The sequence below is a fragment of the Chelonia mydas genome, chromosome 1 (genome assembly GCF_015237465.2).
Source record: "Chelonia mydas isolate rCheMyd1 chromosome 1, rCheMyd1.pri.v2, whole genome shotgun sequence".
NCBI classification, from domain to species: domain Eukaryota; kingdom Metazoa; phylum Chordata; order Testudines; family Cheloniidae; genus Chelonia; species Chelonia mydas.
Window position 1 is genome coordinate 179,817,828 of NC_057849.1, and position 20,517 is coordinate 179,838,344.

The 20,517-nt window shown below is 39.6% G+C and overlaps 1 protein-coding gene across 4 annotated transcripts in view; it reads left to right on the plus strand.

Annotated features, from left to right (window-relative positions):
• The window catches only part of CADM2 (cell adhesion molecule 2), a 1,031,723-nt gene that overhangs the window by 395,134 nt on the left and 616,072 nt on the right, over positions 1-20,517 (plus strand). The window lies entirely within an intron of this gene.

Consider the following 20,517-nt stretch of genomic DNA (forward strand, 5'->3'; position numbering starts at 1 on the left):
CTGTTAACTCATATTTAGCTTGTTGATCCACTGTGACCCCCAGGTCCCTTCCTGCAGTACTCCTTCCTCGGCAGTAATTGTCCATTTTGTATGTGTACAACTGATTGTTCCTTCCTAAGTGGAGTACTTTGAATTTGTCCGTATTGAATTTCATCCTATTTACTCCAGATCATTTCTCCAGTTGTCCAGATCATTTTGAATTTTAATCCTATTCTCCAAAGCACTTGCAACCCCTCCCAGCTTGCTATCATCCATAAACTTTATAAGTGTACTCTCTATGCCATTATCTAATTCATTGATAAAGATATTGAACAGAACGAGACCCAGAACTGATGTCTGCAGGACCCCACTCAATATGCCCTTCCATATATTTCATATTATAGCAGTCTTGGATGATGACTCAGCACATTATTCATTTTAAGAACGCTTTTGCTGCAGAATTGACAAAATGCAAAGAAGATACCAGTGTGAGATATTCTAAAGATAGCTGTGAACAAGAGAGAACTAGGACTGAGTGGACTTGTAGACTCTAAAGTTTTACATTGTTTTATTTTTGAATGCAGGGGTTTTTTGTACGTAATTCTATGTTTGTAAGTTCAACTTTCATGATAAAGAGTTATCTGGATATACCGAAAGAAGGACAGGGGATACTTGATATGGATTTTAATCAGGCCACAACTTTATTATATAGATGTCTGGGATTACCCGGAAGATAAAATATACAGTGCAGGCAAATCCATGTTTATTCAAATCATTACCCAGGAGCTTCCACTAGCCCCCCTTCATTTTCCATCCAGGTAACCCCAGCCAACCCAGGGCTTGAAGCTTACCATCCACCCCCCTTGTAGGAGGGTTAAGGTGGGCTATAAGAATTTGGGTGGGGGGGTTGGCTCCGTGCCATAGCAATCATAGGAGGCCCCAATCCCTTCTCCCCCATTGTGTTCCTTTATCCAGCACCTCCTTTTAAGTCCTTTACCAGGCCATTTATCTGGTCATTGGATGCCTTCCCTATGGAGTACCTGCACTTGACATCCACTATAAGGATGTGCCAGCAATTTGCTTTGCTGCCTCCCCCCCAAAAACTAGTCAGGTTCCCAGACATCTCCCCATAACCTCTTGTATAGCAGCCCCAATAGGTGAAGCCCCATTCTCCCAAAATAATCCATGCCAGGATTGTCAAGGGCGCCAGCAGCTGGGTTGTGTACAACCAGGTACCCGCCCTCCGTGGTGGGCAGTATAGGTGACCAGCATTCTAGATCCTTAAATTGAAAGAACTCATTAAAAAACTTCTTGTATAGCTCAGCTGTGTGCCTGGAGCCAAGAAACTCTACCTGCTCGGGTTTGTTGCTAGCTCCTGGTGCAAGCTCACAAAATCTGTCAAACTGGAAACAAGATAAGGCATCTGCTATGACATTATCCATGCCTGGGAAGTGTTTGGAAGAAAAACATATGTTGAGGTTTAAACATTGTAGGACAAATGCCCTCACCAACTTCATAACCTTGTATGATCTGGAAGTTTGGCGATTGATAACATGTACCACTGCCGTGTTGTCACACCAAAAGCATACCCTTTTATTAATGAGCTCCAGTCCCCAAATAACCACTGCAACTAAAATTAGAAAAAAATCCAGGAAAGTCATATCACACACAGCCCCATTTTATGTCCAGATGGCAGGCCATTGCCAGGAACACCACCTGCCTTAATAAATCACCCTGAAACCTGTACCCCCTGCAGCATCTAAATGGATTTTTAAACCCCCTTCTAATAACCGTTCCTCCCTCCACAATGACAATCTGTTAAATTGACTCAGAAAATGTTCCCACACCTTCAAGTCTTCCTTCATCTCTCTAGTGACTCATATGTAATAGTGTGGCCTGGATATGCCCATGGTTGCCACTGCTATCCGGGGGCACAAAATGCCCACCCTGCGGCAACAACCCTGCAGGCAAAGTTCAGGTGCCCAGAATAGACTGCAATTGCCACCCATTGCCACACTGCAAGGCAGGATATCATAGAATCATAGAATCATAGAATATCAGGGTTGGAAGGGACCTCAGGAGGTCATCTAGTCCAACCCCCTGCTCAAAGCAGGACCAATCCCCAATTAAATCATCCCAGCCAGGGCTTTGTCAAGCCTGACCTTAAAATCACCTGTGCCAACTGTCCCCTCTGTCTCTGTCTGCTGCAGATCACACTCACCCCTGGAATCAGCATTACCCCCATCTCTTGTGTTCAGTGGAGAGGAACATCCTGGTTCTGGGTGATCTCGTACACTTTGGAAGCCCTGCAATGCTGTCGAAACAACCTCAGAAACAACCTCACTGACCACTTGCTGCGCAGCACCATTGACTATCCCATTAGCACACACAGCCTGCCCACCTTCATGCATGGATGCTTCCCCTCGAGCAAACCCCTCCCTCAGTCCATGAGGCTGCCATGGATAATCCAACACACCACCTGGGCTTCACCAACCCTTGTCCTGGTAACAACCCCTTGCCTCTGCTCCTACCCTTGTATCCCCCTCTAGCCCTTGAGCTCCATTCGGACTGCCCTGTGCTGCGTTTGCTTGTCCCCTTTCCAGTGAAAGTGAATTCCCCCCAGCAGGAAAAAATTGACACTCGATCCCCCATACTTCTACTCCTATAGGAGACAGTTAAGCTTCCTCATCCCCTCCCTCCCCCAATGCCCAGCAACCCTATCAGATGCTGAGCAGTTTCACTTGCTGACTCACCCTCCCTGTTTCCTGCTTTCACCCTGCCTCTGCCTGTTCTTCCCTGTACCTGGGATAGGGGGGTATTAGCCCCCCTTCTTCCCACTCTCACCCTCCTGGGTGCACCTGGGGCCATGCTTCCTCACAAACCTGGATTCACTACCCCCTGCGGCTGCTGCTGCCTTGCCTGCTGCGTTTGCGTGGAAAAAAGGGGCTTCCCATGCCCAGGGCTTGCACTATTATGGCCTTCAGACCTCACATTCCTGAGGGGGTGACTCAGCGCCGCAAAGCTGACCACCGTTCACCTTTTCCAGCAGTCTGTGACCTCATTTCCCCCTCCCACCTCCTGCGCCCCCCCGCCATAAAGCACAGCTGCCTTCTCTCGGCAAGTCCAGCCAATGTTTGCCCCACTTTAGGTGCGTTGCAGTCAACTGCACTACAGTACTTCTGTTAGGTGAATGGAAAAATACGATTTCTTTTGTTTTTTACAGTGCACATATTTGTAATAAAAATTAATAGAAAGTGAGCGCTGTACACATATTCTGTGTTGTAATTGAAATCAATATATTTGAAAATGTGGAGAACATCCAAAAATATTTAAACAAATGGTATTCTGTTATTGTTTAACGGTGCGATTAATCGTGATTAATTTTTTTAATCGCTTGACAGCCCTACTTATTACCTTATTATCTTCTAGGTGTTTGCAAATAGATTGCTTAATTATTTGCTCCATTATCTTTCCGGGTACTGAAGTTAAGCTTACTGGACTGTAATTCCCCGGGTTGTCCTTATTTCCCTTTTTATAGTTGGGTACTTTGCCCTTTTCCAGTCGTCTGGAATCTCTCTTGTCTTCCATGACTTTTCAAAGATAATTGCTAATGGCTCAGATAGCTCCTCAGTCAGCTCCTTGAGTATTCTAGGATGCATTTCATCTGGCCCTGGTGACTTGAAGACATCTAACTCGTCTAAGTAATTTTTAACTTGTTCTTTCCCTATTTTACCTAAACCATTAACCATTACCTAATACCTAAACCTAAGATTTAAAATTATAAGAAGGGTAGGCTGAGCTAAGTATCACTTTTCTGAAGAAATATTTAAGTTCTAATATATTGAAGTTTCCTAGCTGCAATTTCAGTACAGTTTTAAGGGACAAATTGTATCTGTTCTCTTATCTAGTATTTTCTATAGAGATCACATTACATCTGTGCTTCCCTTGCATTGTAGTGCTGCAATACTGGGATTTCAAAGGCATAAGTAGCAGTGGTGATTTCTATACTTGAAAAAGAATGTTGAACACAAATAACAGAACTCTTTATTTCTGGACAATGATTTGAAATAGAAAGTAAACTCTTCAGGGCAAGGACAGTGCCCTGTTTGTGCTGTGAGTTGCAGAGGCACTTTTAAGCCCTTTAACATTGCAATAACTATAGCTAACCAGGTATCTAGAAGCAGCTGGGGATCAAACAGAAACCTGAGTAGCAGACAGCAGACAGACAGTCACTTGACAATGATTCCCCATTTATAATTACACTTTGAGACCATCAATAGAGCGGCTTGTCAGTACAACAATACTCTTAATCAGAGCCCTCGGAAACCCAAACGTTCCATTAGCCTCTGAGGGCTGCTGTCAAAACAAATCTTCCATGCCATTGGGAAAGATGTAATGGTCTGTCCATGACAAGAGCATAATTTAAACACACACAAACACTTTCCACTTACTCTTATTGTTGAAATACGACTTGAGTTAAGATCCAGAGTATGGCCGGCGGTATGAGCTTAGCTCAAAACCTAGATATTAGTTGAATGTACCTCTTTCCCTTTGGAATTAACCAAATGGGTATAAAGCACAGACTGACAAATACTATGTTACAAAGATTGGAAGAGCAAAGTGGTGATATTAATTAGCAATAACAGGGTACTAATTTCTGAACGGAGTAAATGGCTCTGGGACATTCAATACTTCCTGATAAAATGTAACTAATCCCTTTGTACTGTTTGGGCTGCTGACTCTAAAGATTCATATGAAGTAGTACAACTAAGCTTTGTTCCAGTATTGCATGTATTACTCTAACCAGAAAGGGAGAGAAATTAGTATAGACCAAAGCTTACCTACGGTATTGCCTTTTGTTGGTTGCCTGGGGGGAAAGAGAAATTTTTAATAGATATTATTCCTCTAACAAGCAATCCTATTATGTATTATTAATATATTCATTTTATATTAAGTTACTTTCACAGGTATCTGATTCTGATTTTCACAATGGTGTTGATATAATTTCTCATATATGTGTTTTAAACTGAATATTGTAGTGCAGGGATGGAAAGGTGCCAATATTTGCTCCATTTAAAATATGTGGACTCGTTGTTGTTGTTTTTTTTTTAACGACCAAATTTAGGTTTATACTAGATGGAATAGATTCACAGTAGAAGCCTTCTCACTTTCTCCAGGTATGCATATAAACATTGTTATCTTTTGAAACTGAAGACCAGAAACTTTACATGCCTGTGTTTTTCAAATAAAAAGGATCAGAAGTAAAACAGGTAGACAAAAACAACTGTTTTTGCATAACATGGAAAGAAAATTGTTAAGTGTCAGTGGTAAGGTTACGTTCGTCATCACTGATTTTGTGACTCTCTGGTTAGCTATATGTCTGTATTCAGCTTGTTTTTTTAATTGTACTTTCAAAAATATTTTAAATATTCCTCATCATGAAAAATGTCTGCTTATTACTTCTGAGTAGATTTTCCATCACATGAAAAAATGCAATCTTACCCTCCCAGTACTTCTAAAAAATTCAAAACTATTGTATTTTACTATATTTTATTGCCAGGTTCCTTGCAACAATGAAGAGACAAAGCATGCTTCTCAGAAATTAATTAATCACTACTTCAGTAATACTGAAGTAATATAACCATTGTGTGAATAGGATAGAGATCCTTACCCCACCCAGCCCAATTATTTTATTAACCTGTTTGGCACTGTGCGCCTCTTGTTGCAAAGAGCCAGAAATGGTGATCACATTGGTAATCTGAATGTCAGCCCTACTCTTGAATGGCATATTAATGAGCTTCTAGGGATAACAAATCCCAAGCAGCCTGTTAAAAGCCCTTTTCATGATCTGTGATCTGCAGTGTGCTATGAGCTGGAAGTCAACCATTTCCTTATATGCCCCACCTTCAGATGTATCTGTGCCTTGGCCCAAGTTATGCAGCGTTGGGCACTCAGATGCATATCTATCTGTTGAAAATGGCCAGGGCTTACACTAAAGCTATTACAACAAGGAGTCCTTGTGGCACCCTAGAGACTAACGAATTTATTTGGGCATAAGCTTTCATGGGCTAAAACCCATATACAGGCTAACATGGCTACCACTCTGAAAATTGAAGCTACTACTTACTTTTAAATCACCTTTCCTCAAGTGTGACTGTAGCCAAGAGCTCCTCCTCTGGATCCCAATTAGTCAGGAAGGACCATGAATATTGCAATAGCCTGCATAACCTACATAAAGCTGTGCCTCAAAGATGTGTAACATGTAAAGTAAGTGTGTGAAAACAGCTTATAAAGGTGCCAGTTTTGGGGTTATGTCTGCCAATTTATGAATTTAATTTTGTTGTGTATCCTGTATGATTGTACCCGGCATTGTGGTCTAAGAACTCCATTTTATATCTTAAAAAAAAAAAGGAGTACTTGTGGCACCTTTGAGACTAACAAATTTATTTGAGCATAAGCTTTCATGAACTACAGCTCACTTCATCCGATGACGTGAGCTGTAGCTCACGAAAGTTTATGCTCAAATAAATTTGTTAGTCTCGAAGGTGCCACAAGTACTCCTTTTCTTTTTGCGAATACAGACTAACACGGCTGCTACTCTGAAACCTGTCATTTTGTATCTAACTCTACTTTGCGCCATGTGTTGAGCTGAAGTATGGGTAGCTGTCTGAGAGATATAACAGGGTTGGTAAAAGAGGGGTGGTGGGTTTTTGTTTTTGTTCTCTTCTCACATTGGGAAGACCTAATACAGGAAATAATCTAGCAAACTCCGAAAAATAATTCATTTGCTAATGACTCTGACTGACCTTACCACCCCTGATTCAAACAATGGGTGTTGTGAATGTGAACCCAGCATGACTGAGGTATGAGCTTTCACACTAGGGGATTGTGACTAAGACAATGTTTATAAGCAGGGGGGCTTCTGTCTGCATGAGGTTGACCACTGCCAGCAGCAAGAGGGTCTGGCTTCAAAAGAGCCAAGGGAATCTCCTCCTAACATGAACATAGACAGAACTCAGACCCAAACCTGAGGGATGAGATCAGTGTAAGGGGGGTCTGTAATTCTCGTGCTTTCTGTTTCATGTACTATGTGCTGGCTAATAATGTGAGAGGACTCCATGTTTCTAAAACTAAACTGGATCTTTATTAAGAGAACTATTTTTACAGAAGCACTGCAATTACAGCTACTATTCCAGCCACATGTTCATAGACTGGCTTCCTGGTCCCTCCTCCAAACTCCTCCCTCCAAGTTCCATCTAGGTTGCTACATTTTCTGAGAGCTCTGTGTGTGCGAGAGAGACAGACAGACAGACAACTACAGTTCCAAAATGAGGATGATAGCTCATGTTCTGGCCTACTCTATGTTACCACTACTCTCACCATTACAATTGGCTGGCCACACCCTCAAATGTGTGCTCCCCTTTTGGTGCCTATGACCCTTGCCCTAACTAAATGCAGGCCACCACTGAGAATTCTCCCTCCATTTGAACGTGGTCTGGATGAGAAGGAGGTAGTCATGTTGTATTTAACTGTTTTTGGTTCCCAAAATGTGTGATGCAACATTAACTCCACAACCACGCTTTGCATGTCACAATGGGTACTTTCATCAGTGGATTTCTCAGATTTCTAATTTAAAAGCTCAGGAATCAGATATATCTTTCCTTTGTAACTTAAATCTGAATAAATTTATTTAAGTTGACTGAGAAAGCAGAAAAAAATAATTATTTTTGATTATAGAAAAATTGTGCATTTTTTGTCTTTGCATGTACTAATACGAATTAAATACCAGACTACTTTAAAGGAAATGCTGTCAAAGAAATAATGGAATGAAATTCACTCCCTGTGCAGAGGGCCAACACAAGGGTAGTCTGCTGACACAGAAGCCACATACAAGTGCCTTCTCACCCTTCGTGTTCTGCAGAAATGGCCTTCATGCTGGCCTGCCACAGGCCAAAATGGAAACACATTTTGAATTCTAGAAGATAAATCTAGTTGGAAAATGTGGGAGAAACGATTCTTACTAGAAAACTAAAACTGTGTTGAGTTTTCTTAGGTGACTTTTTAGCAACCTGCTTCTCACATTTTGTCATAGCAAGAGATGACAGAAGAGCTTTTTATTTCTCAGTACATTGATATTTTGAGAAATATATTTCCTGTTTTATGAGATTTATTAATTTATCACCAATCTTAATATATTTAGCTATTCTAAGTGTTTTTAATCTCAAACTCAATAGTCAGAAAGATCCTACATAATTGTCTCTCTGAAACTCCTATTAGAGATTTATGGACAATAACTGAGAGCATCATCAGCTAAGCTCAGTGGTTAAAATGTCAATTGACCAAAAATAAGTAAATTAAAAAGTCAGTTAGCATTATTTACCAAGTAAAATGCTATATGTCTTTTTCTCTTTTTGGTTATGGGAGGGCAAGGATACCATTTTATGCTCTAAAGCCCTCATCCAAGGACCACTTAAATCAGTGGGGGTCTTCCCATTATCTGCAATGAACTTTGGACCAGGTCCTAATTGTGTCTCCATTGTCAGACCTGATCCAGCAAAACATTTAAGTATGTGCTTAACTGTATACATGTAAGTTATCCTTCTGACTTCATGTTATTACAGTTGAATTCAGTAGGGGCTCACATGCTTACAGTTAAGCATTTGGTAAGAGTTTTGCTGGATTAGGTCCGGAGTCATGACAGTTTGGTCTAAGTATAGCAGTCGTGTGTGCATCAACACTGGCATGCCTTCCCACTCATGAATGTGTGAAGAGAGGTCAAAGCCTTGTTGAACAAATTGAATGATTCACTGCTCCACCTGTGGTACAGGTTCCAGGTGAATCTTTTAGGACAGAGCCCAGACAATCTGAATAACACACTATTAGGAAGTAAGCCCTTGCTTGCAGGGCTTTGGAGCAGAGCCCAGAGCTGGAGCGCAGAGCAGCTCCAGAGCAGTGGAGCTGCAGGTTTTTGCCTGGAGCTGGAGCAGAGTCGGAGCACAGCTCCAAAGCCCTGCTTGCTTGTTTGGCTGGATTTTTTAATTTTAATTTAATTTATTTTTAATATGTGGTGGGTCCAATGCAGATCTGTGGTACTGCAGTTCCCTACTTTGTTAAAATTTCATTGGGCTAGATTATGTGGCCCTTAATCATGTTTATGGACACTTATGTGAGTAGACTCACTGAAATCATTGGCACTAATTGTGTAAATAACTGTTCATCAATATGAGGAAGAGGTTCAAAATCTGGTCCATTGTTTACCATTAGATTTGGTCAGCCTTGGGCCATGCATTTAAACTTTTATCAATATTTTATTTACATGTCTGACTAACAAATCCTCTCTTGTGCATGTTTTAGGTCTTGATAGGGTCATGCCTAAGTACAGTTATGAAAGAAGTGAGTTGTCCAAAATACGTATGTTCAAATGTTGTTAAGATCTAAATGATCTTTCCACAGATGCAGCTTTCTTGATTACCATCATACTAGTAGTATTGTTCAATCTTATATCATGTTCATATTATTGTTCATGCCATATGTTTCTGCATATTATAAATATATCCATGTATTTTGTAATCATTTCAACTTAAAACATATTTTTGGTAACATATGGTGTGTGTGCATATGAGAGAGAGAGTGAGTTGCTGTTGTTTTACATTTTTTCAGCAGATCTGAGAATGGCTCGTTGAAACTTTGAAGCTCTTAGGTTGCTGCAAGGGACAGAGGAGCTGAGTGGAGAGAACAGAAACAAATCTGGTTTGGGTTGCTTCTAGATGAGAGAAGGATGGAAATGGTGAAGCTATGCTTGGTCTGTTTTCAATAATTTTATAACATATTCTAATAATCAACAAATATTAGAATATATACTGTACATAAATATCTCCAAATATAGTAAAATAAATTAACGTATATGAAAGAAATTAACACTAAGAATAGTAATTTAAATTAATATTAGTTTTCTATTCTATTTACATTTTTACACTGTCCCTTTCATTGTGGCATCTGAACACTCAAGGTTATAGTATTAAACAATTGTTAAATATTTAAAATTCAGTGACAGTATATAATAATATAGGCCTTGATCCTGCAAAAGGTTAAACCTGGGCATACAGTTCCTCCAGCTTGGAGTCCCGGTGCTTGTGATTCCATAAGAAAATAATCGTTTGCCTTGGCATAGTTAAAAAGAATATCAGAATAAACAGAATAGAATAAATATAAATAAATAGAATATCAGAAACACTAATTACTTTTCCCACTAATTATTCACTAGATAGGAGAAAGGGAGATTGGTGTCCAAAGTACAAGAAAAAGCTGTCAACTAACAGCTTTCTAATGGGTTGAATAACAAGGCTGGCTGTACCAATTCCAACCCATTCTAACCACTTCAGCTGTGGCAATTTGGTCATAACCCTGTCTTCTCTGCTGTGTCACTATGCTCACTGAAACACAGCTGGAAGTCTGCAATGCCACCGTGAGTTCTGTGGATATTAGTCATTTCTTTAACTGTGACTCGTCTTGGCTCATTCACACATAGCATGCCTGAGCCACTGTGAAACAATTCATTTTAGTTGATGGAGTAATCTTGTCAGGCTAGAAGTGTAGTTCTGTTTAACAATTATATTAATATTTTTGATTTTCTGCTTGTTTATAACATTAGTTAAGAACATTTTAGGGTAGTTCTTCATATTCTTCTCAACTGGGGAAAAAGAGGTCAAGGGAAAATAATGGGTTTCATTTACAGAATGTTGTTGCTTCTGCAAAATATTTGCCATTTTTCAATTCAGGATTTCCACTGAAGTGACTGAACAGTCATCTAAAATGCAAGGGTTTAAACTAAGTGTCCGCAAATTATATGGCAATAAATTGCTACTTCTAGTAATCTACCTTCTGAGCTTCATCACAAATCTACATTTCTCAGTTCACTCCTAAGAGAACCTTGCGTCAAGGAGGCATTGCTTTGAAAGTTAAGGTGGATGAGAATCCATGTATAGTTATTCATATGCTATTGGTATGGATACATTGTATTATCCTGGATAAATAAAAAACAACTTAGTAAAGAATACATTATAGGAGATATGTTTATGAATTCACAAATTTATGAATTATTGATTATGAGTATCAAAGCAGAAAGAAAATTATAGCCAGGGGAAAAGATGATTTGAAAAATTATTTTCCTTCAAAGTGCTTCATAAAAACAGTATCAGTAATTACAAAAAAGATAAGTATGCATGTCATCTAATAAAGAATTAGGAAAGAAATATAATCAAACCAGAAGATCTGATCTGCATTGCTGAGACATCTGTTGTTGAGACATCTGGTGTACATGAAAATGCATGCGTCTGTGGAAAATGTACATAGATATTTGACAGGATAGCAAGGCAGGATATTAAAACACAGAATGTAAGAAAATACATTAAGAACACCTTTAATTAGGAGAAAGAAGAAGATTCATGTTTGAACAGACATGTATGGAGGAAAATTTAAAAAAAATAAAAATAAAATGTTAATTCCTCTAAGAATCTGAATCTGAAGGGAGGCGATAAAAATTAGAAATCTCTGCACTCAGTGAATGATGGATAGCTATTCTACACATAGTTTTTATGGTTTAAGTTTATTATTTATTTAGGTGCAAAATAATCACAGTAGGCAGAAATCAGTGACAGGTCAAAAGAGAATTCTCACAGAGTAATAAAGCAACTTCATAAATATACAAATCAAAGACTAGATTTACATAATTACTTTTCCTTATAACCTATTCTAATCTGTTTTGTGTAACTCTTCTCTTTTAAAGGTACATTGCCCAGTACTCTTTAAAATATAGGCTATAATTTTTTATACCATCCCAGAAGCTTGCAAATAATCACATTTTCCTTAACTTTATCTTTGGCAATTTTTAAAAACCAACATTTTTAGTAGAGGTGATGTTAACCTAATTATGTTTTAGTTCTTTACTTTCTTCTTGTACTTCCATTTAGCATCTTTGATGGAAACACTTTTCTGGAATGGAGTTTTTTAACTTTTGTTCTTCATTTGGCTCACGCTAAAGAATCACAGTAGGACTCAAATTGAGTTATGCTTAGGCAGTGGCTGCCACTCTCTTAGATCTTGTCTACATTACAAGTTGCACCATTTTAACTAAGGCCTGGTCTACACTAGGAAATTACATAGATATCCACACCCCTGAGAGAGACAGCTGAACTGACCTAACCACCAATATAAACAGCTCTAAGTTGACAGAAGACTTCTTCCGTCAATCCAGCTACCACCTCTCAGGGAGGTGGATTACCTACGCTAATCAAAGAAGCCCTCCTGTCAACATAGGTAGGGTCTACGCTGAAGTGCTACAGCAATGCAGCTGCATCACTGCAGCATTTTAAATGTAGACATACCCTAAAAGTGTGTTTAAATTTAATGTAATTAAGCTGGTGCAAACCCTTCTGTGAACATTCTTAAATTGATTTATACCTGGTTTATGTCAATTTAGCTTGAATGGATTCCTCTCTAATTTTAGCTAACTTGATTTAAAAACAGATTTTAATTTAAACTGGTACAATTTATAAAATAGACAAAGATTTAGTTGGTTAGTTATGTAATAAAGCTAAAAGTCCTGACATGGTTAAGAATAGTGTTAAGAAGTGTTAAGGTTATTATAATTGCATACCACTCTCTGGCATAGGCACCTATCTAATAATTATCCATATAACTCATCCCTTTCACATTTAGCTCAATAACACTGTTCAAACGTATGCATGAATGACTAAAAGTTAAGCCAGGATTGACTAGGAGAAGCTAGGGGGGAGGTGGGGGTGAGATAAGTTTATTTGCTTGGTTTCCTAGTCCAGTCTCCTGAAAAGAAACCCACTGAATCTATTCCCTAGATCATTCTGCTATCAGAAGGGAGGACTTTCTCATAAAATATGCTTTCAGAAATTTGAGCAGATCCTGTAATAACGAAACTCTCGTTTCTACATATTTTTCTCTATATATGAAGGCTGATGGCTCTTTGGGAAAAAATAAAATAAGCAATTCCAATTATTTGACATTTACTTTTTGGGTTTTTGGGTTTTGTGGTTGGATATTGTACAAGGTATTGTTCTCCATATCTTGTATTTAGTGGGTCACAGAACGATATTTTTCTCAATAAAATGCTGAACTACCTAATATAAAAAATCCATCAGCCTGTTATTAAATGTATGAAATGGAAAGACAGACTAAGGCAAAGAAACAGAATGTCAGAACAAATTGTGACTTTACAATTTGAGCCTGGTAGCTCACCAGAGGTCCTCCTCAGGACCAATTCATCTTAAAATGTGCACTGTCTTTGAAGTAATACCACACGACGGCTGTGCCTGTACCAGTAGCTCTGATCAAAAACTGTAAATCTTTTTGTCACCATGTATTGTGTGGAGCAATCAATCTCAATCCCTTGGGACATGAACTTTGTGAAAAAGTGTGCTTCATCCCCAGTAAAGGGAGTAGTAAATCAGTTTCAAATTGATGTTTTGTCTGGGGTAAAGAAAAGGGTTCAGCATATAAAGTTTATCCATTTTGAAAAATGTGCTGAATAATATAATGATTTGCTAGGGGGAATATTTTCTGCATCATTAATATTTCACAACACTGTATTAAAAAAAAAAGACTGAGGAGCTTTTGGTATTGTATACTGAGCACAATACACTTTTTCTTAGACATACTCAATACTCTTTATTGATTTAGCAATTTTATTTATGCCATATTACTTTTACTTTGCTTTCCCCCCCCACCTTTTGCTTACCTCTGCTTTAATATATTATCGGCTTTGAGAAGGAGTGTTGAAAGAATTACAATGCCCCTAAAGGTAGTGATTAGTTTTCTGTACATCTACCATAACTAAGTGAGATGAGTAAGGGTGAAATATGTTCTTCCTACTCCTCACTTCCGTATTCATTGTCTCTCACTCATCTCTAAGAGTGACCCAGATGCGATAGATACATGAATGTAAAAGTTTAGTGATATATGAACCTTTTAATTATTTTTTAAAAAAGCTCTTTTTGTTAATTATAATTGTTTAATAATCTTTTTAAAAAGCTATAAGGGGATAGAAAGTTGGCTAGATTGTCGGGCTCAACGGGTAGTGATCAATGGCTCCATGTCTAGTTGGCAGCCGGTATCAAGTGGAGTGCCCCAAGGGTCAGTCCTGGGGCCGGTTTTGTTCAATATCTTCATAAATGATCTGGAGGATGGTGTGGATTGCACCCTCAGCAAGTTTGCAGATGACACTAAACTGGGAGGAGAGGTAGATATGCTGGAGGGTAGGGAGAGGATACAGGGGGACCTAGACAAATTGGAGGATTGGGCCAAAAGAAATCTGATGAGGTTCAACAAGGACAAGTGCAGAGTCCTGCACTTAGGACGGAAGAATCCAATGCACCGCTACAGACTAGGGACCGAATGGCTCGGCAGCAGTTCTTCAGAAAAGGACCTAGGGATTACAGTGGATGAGAATCTGGATATGAGTCAACAGTGTGCCCTTGTTGCCAAGAAGGCCAATGGCATTTTTGGATGTATAAGTAGGGGCATTGCCAGCAGATCGAGGGATGTGATCGTTCCCCTCTATTCGACACTGGTGAGGCCTCACCTGGAGTACTGTGTCCAGTTTTGGGCCCCACACTACAAGAAGGATGTGGAAAAATTGGAAAGAGTCCAGTGGACGGCAACAAAAAAGAGTGAGAGAAGAGTGAGGGGGGATTTGATAGCTGCTTTCAACTACCTGAAAGGGGGTTCCAAAGAGGATGGATCTAGACTGTTCTCAGTGGTAGCAGATGACAGAACAATGGTCTCAAGTTGCAGTGGGGGAGATTTAGGTTGGATATTAGGAAAAACTTTTTCACTAGGAGGGTGGTGAAACACTGGAATGTGTTACCTAGGGAGGTGGTGGAATCTCCTTCCTTAGAAGTTTTTAAGGTCAGGCTTGATAAAGCCCTGGCTGGGATGATTTAATTGGGGATCGGTCTTGCTTTGAGCAGGGGGTTGGACTAGATGACCTCCTGAGGTCCCTTCCAACCCTGATATTCTATGATTCTATGATTAACTATTATTTTCTATCATAGCAAAATAAAGTGAAACTGACATTAAAAATACTAAAATATTCACTTTGGTATTTGTTTAATTTGTACATGAAAACATCCTTTTACCTCTTAACATAATCAACTTTTCTTTATGGCAGGGGTGGGCAAACTTTTTGGCCAGAGGGCCACATCAGGGTTGCAAAACTGTATGGAGGACCAGGTAGGGAAGGCTGTGCCTCCGCAAACAGCCTGGCCCCCACCCCCTATCTGCCTCCTCTCACTTCCCGTCCCCCAACTGCCCCCCTCAGAACTCCTGACCCATCCAACCCCCCCTGCTCCTTGTCCCCTGACCGTCCCCTACTGGGACCCCTGCCCCTAAGTGCCCCCCGGGACCCCACCCCCAGTCAACCCCCTCGTTCCCCATCCCCTGACTGTCCCAACCCCTATCCACACCCCCACCCCCTGACAGGCGCCCCAGGACCCTACCCCATATCCAACACCCCGTTCTCCCTGTCCTCTGAGTGTCCCAACCCCTATCCACACCCCCGCCTCTGACAGCCCCCCTGGGACTCCCACGCCTATCCAACCCCCCTGCTCCCCATCCCCTGACTGCCCCCCCCCAGAACCTCTGTCCCATCCAACCACTCCCTGCTCCCTGTCCCCTGACTGCCCCCCGGGATCCCCTGCCGCTTATCCAACCCCCCCGCTCCCCACCCCCTTACCATGCTGCTCAGAGCAGCAGGAGCTCACAGCCCCACCAGAGCCAGCCCCGTCCCCCGTGCTGCCTGGGAGGAACGGCAGGGCAGAGTGCTGGCGTCGCTGCGGGGGAGGGGCTGGGGGCTAGCCTCCCTGGCCTGGAGCTCAAGGGCCAGGCAGGACAGTCCAGCAGTCTGGATGTGGCCCGCGGGCTGTAGTTTGCCCAGCTCTGCATTATGGGTAACATCAACATCTCTGATCCACCCTTAATACTAATAGCACCTTCCCTTATACTATTCAAAAATAATTGTTTCTCTCTTTATAGATTTGACAGATATTGCCACCACATGTAGTATCATTGGGTAAACTGTATTAAGTTAATGTATCACTGTAGGCCAGGTACTGTATGTATGATTGTGTTCTGCTCCATGGGGGAAGGCTACCACAGCTCTTCTAGGAACTACAACAGTGGCAGGTGATTCGGGTGAATCACTGACACTGAATACTTCTAGAGAAGTAGAACCCCTGCGGAGGTTCAGATATACTACTTCAAACTGGGTTTCAGACACTAGAAAAACAAAGAAAGGGCTTTTGCTTTAAAAACGCTGTGTTTAAACTGACTCCGCCTTCTTTCTTATCTAGCAAAGGACACAACCTTCTGTCAAAGGGCTCCAACCCTTGCAGGAGGGTGGGAACGACTTTGTCCTACCAGGGTTCCATAAGACTAATGGGTGACATCTGACAAGTGTTTAGCATGCATATACAAACTTTTATTGGTCTATATTTGTTTTTCTGTAGTGCGTTTGCCTTTAAAATAGAGGTGCTTGCTTAGAAAGACCTGTGTGGTAACTTGTAACTGCTGGTATTATCCTGTTCATAGCCCTTGGAGAGAAAAGAAGGCACAGGTGCTGGCCTTTAGGCTCAGTAGGGTTATCAAAAGCCAGAGAGCTGTGCAGCCTTAAAACCTTGGTGAGGAGGAAGAGAGCTGTGGATCTCCACATAAGAGAGGTGGTGGCTGGGAACTGAAAACCTGAAGTGGGTTTCCTCATTGGTCATGGTGAGGGAAACATAGGTGCAGTTATCCTGAAGCTGTGACAATATTATTAAAGTTTTTCTTTTCTCCTTGAGATTGCCTTTTCCCTCTAAACTACTGCTCCTCTTTCCTTACATCTGACTTATTCATTGCTCTTTTTCCTGCTGTAGCATTAAGATTTCTTTGTCTTTCCTATCTTGTTGTGTACATGATGTCTGTTTTCTTTTTAAAATATTTGCTATTAATGTTTTATTTGCAAATAAGATTCTTGGAATAAGAATGAAACCCCCTTTTCAAAGTCAACACATACTTCAGCACATTCTTTTCTGCTCTGCATATGGGCCTCTTCCTACCAAGGGTCCTAAAGGTAAACACTAATCAACAGGGCATATCAGATTAAAACCACCACCACGACTGCAAAATCAAAGCCAATAATGTTAGAGGTAACTTCAAGGAGAATTAGTGCAGAATTATGGGTCAGCTGTATGGTATATAATACCATCTTCCTAAACCTTAGGACTGCAGTGAAGTTTTGTCTACTAAGTCTGGAGATGAATAGAATTTTGGGATGACTAGATACAAATTTCAGCTTTGATTATACGGTCACTGTAAACAATAAGTAAACAAATGTATTCTGTATTCCTTTATTAAGGTATGCTTTGCCCTATATCTCAACCACACATTTTTATCTTATATTGTTGTTCCTACTCTGGTGTTTTAGATAAATCTAATGAACATAAGTTATAAAATAAAATATTTAATGCTAACAGTGTTAGAGAATTTAGGATTGCCTAAATATCTAACTCTACTTCTTTCCATTTGTCTCTTCTCACTCCCTCTATGTGTACATTTGTTTGTATTAATTCCAGTTGACACTGACAAATGATTGTTGCCATTGCATCTATGATAAGATGCTCCTCAAAATTAATTATCATATGTTCATGCTAGTGTGGAAAAGTGAAAAATTTCTAAAATAATAACCATTTCTGATTTTTAATATCTTATTAAAATAAAATACATCAACAGTTTTACACTAAATAATCAGACAATGGACATTCAAAGGAACAAAACCCATTGGTTAAAATATGTATGGTTAAATTAATCATATTTGTTGCTTAGGAACTCTAGAAATTATATTTTTTCAAACTATTACACTTTTCAACATATCTTTTTTAAAATAATCAGATTTTTCTTTATCCTTCCCAACATTTATGAAACATAACATCTGTTTTCATTTTTTTTTAAAGTGGACATATTGTCCTTTCTCGGTTTAAAATGTGCCTAGGTCCTTTATTTTATTTAAAGTATATTTACAGCTCATGACAGTTCTCAGTGACAGGAGTGGAGAGAGAAATTCTCTATGCATAAAATATCTATGCCATGGGCGACTGCAGTACTGACTTCCCAAAACTGCCCCATTGTTACATCCTAATCTTGGTTTCAAGTAATTAACAATAGGTATGAGAATGCAGTTTCACATCCAGGCAATGCACATATTTTCTGTTTAATACCTTACCCTAGTTGGCACTCTTTTTTTTTTTGTTTTTGTACGTTGTCTAAATATTGAAATGGTAATTAAACTAAACAGCTTCTCTCTGCAACACCAATAGTTTGGCCATACAGGCTAAAACTGAAACATGTGACTACAACACTGCAGGGATTCCATGAAGGTAGATCACTTCGATGGACAGAGGCCAAAGTTTGTAAACGACCTTGAGATCCTTGAGAACAGTGGTTCTCAACCCGGAGTATGTGTACTGCTGGCAGTATGCAGAGGTCTTCCAGAGGATACATTGACTCATCTAGATATTTGCCTAGTTTTACAACAGGCTCCATAAAAAAACATTAGCGAAGTCAGCACAAACTAAAATTTCATACAATGACTTGTTTATACTGCTCTTGTACTATATGCTGAAATTTATATTTATATACAATATTTATATTCCAGTTGATTTATTTGAAAATTATATGGTATAAATGAGAAAGAAAGCATTTTTTCAGTAATAGTGTGCTGTGACACTTTTGTATTTTTATGTCTGATTCTGTAGATTTTAAGTAAGGTGAAACTTGGGGTACTCAAGACAAATCAGATTCCTGAAAGGGGTTACAGTAGTCTGGAAAGGTTGAGAGCCACTGCTTTAGAATGTAAGGTGCTAAATAAATGAAGTAAACTGCTATAATTTTATGCTAGTTTTGTTACTATCTACATAGAGCAATAATATTTTGGCAAGTAGACCTTCACTGTTTAATCTGTTAACTAAGAACAGCATTTTCAAAAGTGGAAATCCAGCAGCTGCCAAAGAGAGCTTTCTACCAGACTTGAGTTTCCAAAATAGACATGCTGTTTATCAATTTTTAATATTTGTTTATGGCCATTTTTGCCCATTTTTCACTTGTAAGAATTCTAGAGAGCAGTGTCTAAATTCAGGTTGTTTGTGAGGTGTTGTTCTTATGTTTGTAAATTCCATGACTTCCATAGATTCTCAAACCAGAAGGGACCATTATAATCTTACCTCCTGTGCCACACACATAATTTTGTCCTGTGAATCCTATGTTAAATCACCATGCACATCTTTGCATCTATATAAATTATATTCTTAGCACTACACATATTTAACATTTTTTCCATTCTATCTACAGCCGGCTGAAGGCAGACATTTTCTCCTAATCTGACAGAAAATGGTGAATATTATCAGATAGAAACCCATATTAATTTATCTCCAGCAGTTTTAGATGTAATTTTTGTCATCAGCCTTTACTACACTTAAATGAATAACTGATGAATCTGACTTTGGGGAGTGATAATGGATATTCTATCAATCTTTTTGCACTCTAGTGGCTGGAGATCTGGAAAGCGGATAGAACAGGACACACCATGATCTCCCTCAGCGCCCCCTGCCCCCCAGTACAGAGTAAGTGCTGCAGCTGCTCTGGGATTCAATGGTTCTCAGTTCAAGTCCCCTTATGGACAGATTCTCATCCAATTAGTGGTTCTAATAGCCCTGTGTTCAGGCTGCAGTGGTGTGTCATGAATAGTGATTAAATTAAATTTAAAATGATTAAAATTAAAGGGGAGACATGGAAATTTGCCCTGTGGCCTGTAATAAGCCCCTTGCCTCTCTCCTCTACAAGGGGTATGTGTGCTTAAGTGAGGCGGGTGATTGTGTTGTATCAGTTAATTTAAACAAACAATTTCTTATAACTCAAGCACTTGCCAATAAAAATGGCACAATGAGTGCCAAAGGCTTCAGATGTTTATATATAGTTCCTAAAACAAAATATACAACTGTACTGACTTCTTGGGGTGAGGAAAAGACCTTAAAGGGAGGCTCCGATAGTGTTCACTACTGTTGCAGTGGCAGGGAGCAATTACTTGTAAACTGGTGTGATAAATTGTCTGATTTTGTAAATATAAGCTCTTTGGAGAATTTGCTTGTTTTTCAATTCTAGGGATTTCTATGGTAAGAATTATTTAGCAGAACCCACAGAGGAGACGAACTATATCAAAGAGAGGGAAATCACTCCAGTTCTTCCTACAATCAGATAAAACTCATTGTCTTATCAGTAAATCTAAGGGCAAAGCACTGTTACCTTGTAAGTTCTGAGAGCTGATTAATTCTCAGACATCACAGTCGGGGAAGTATATGCCATTGTGGTCTCAAATTATAACGGCTGGAGGATTAGAAAGGGCATTTTTCTGAAGTTAGAAAATATTTTATTTTTGGATTATAGGATTCTTGGAACAGGGTTTAGGAGGGGCAGATTAAC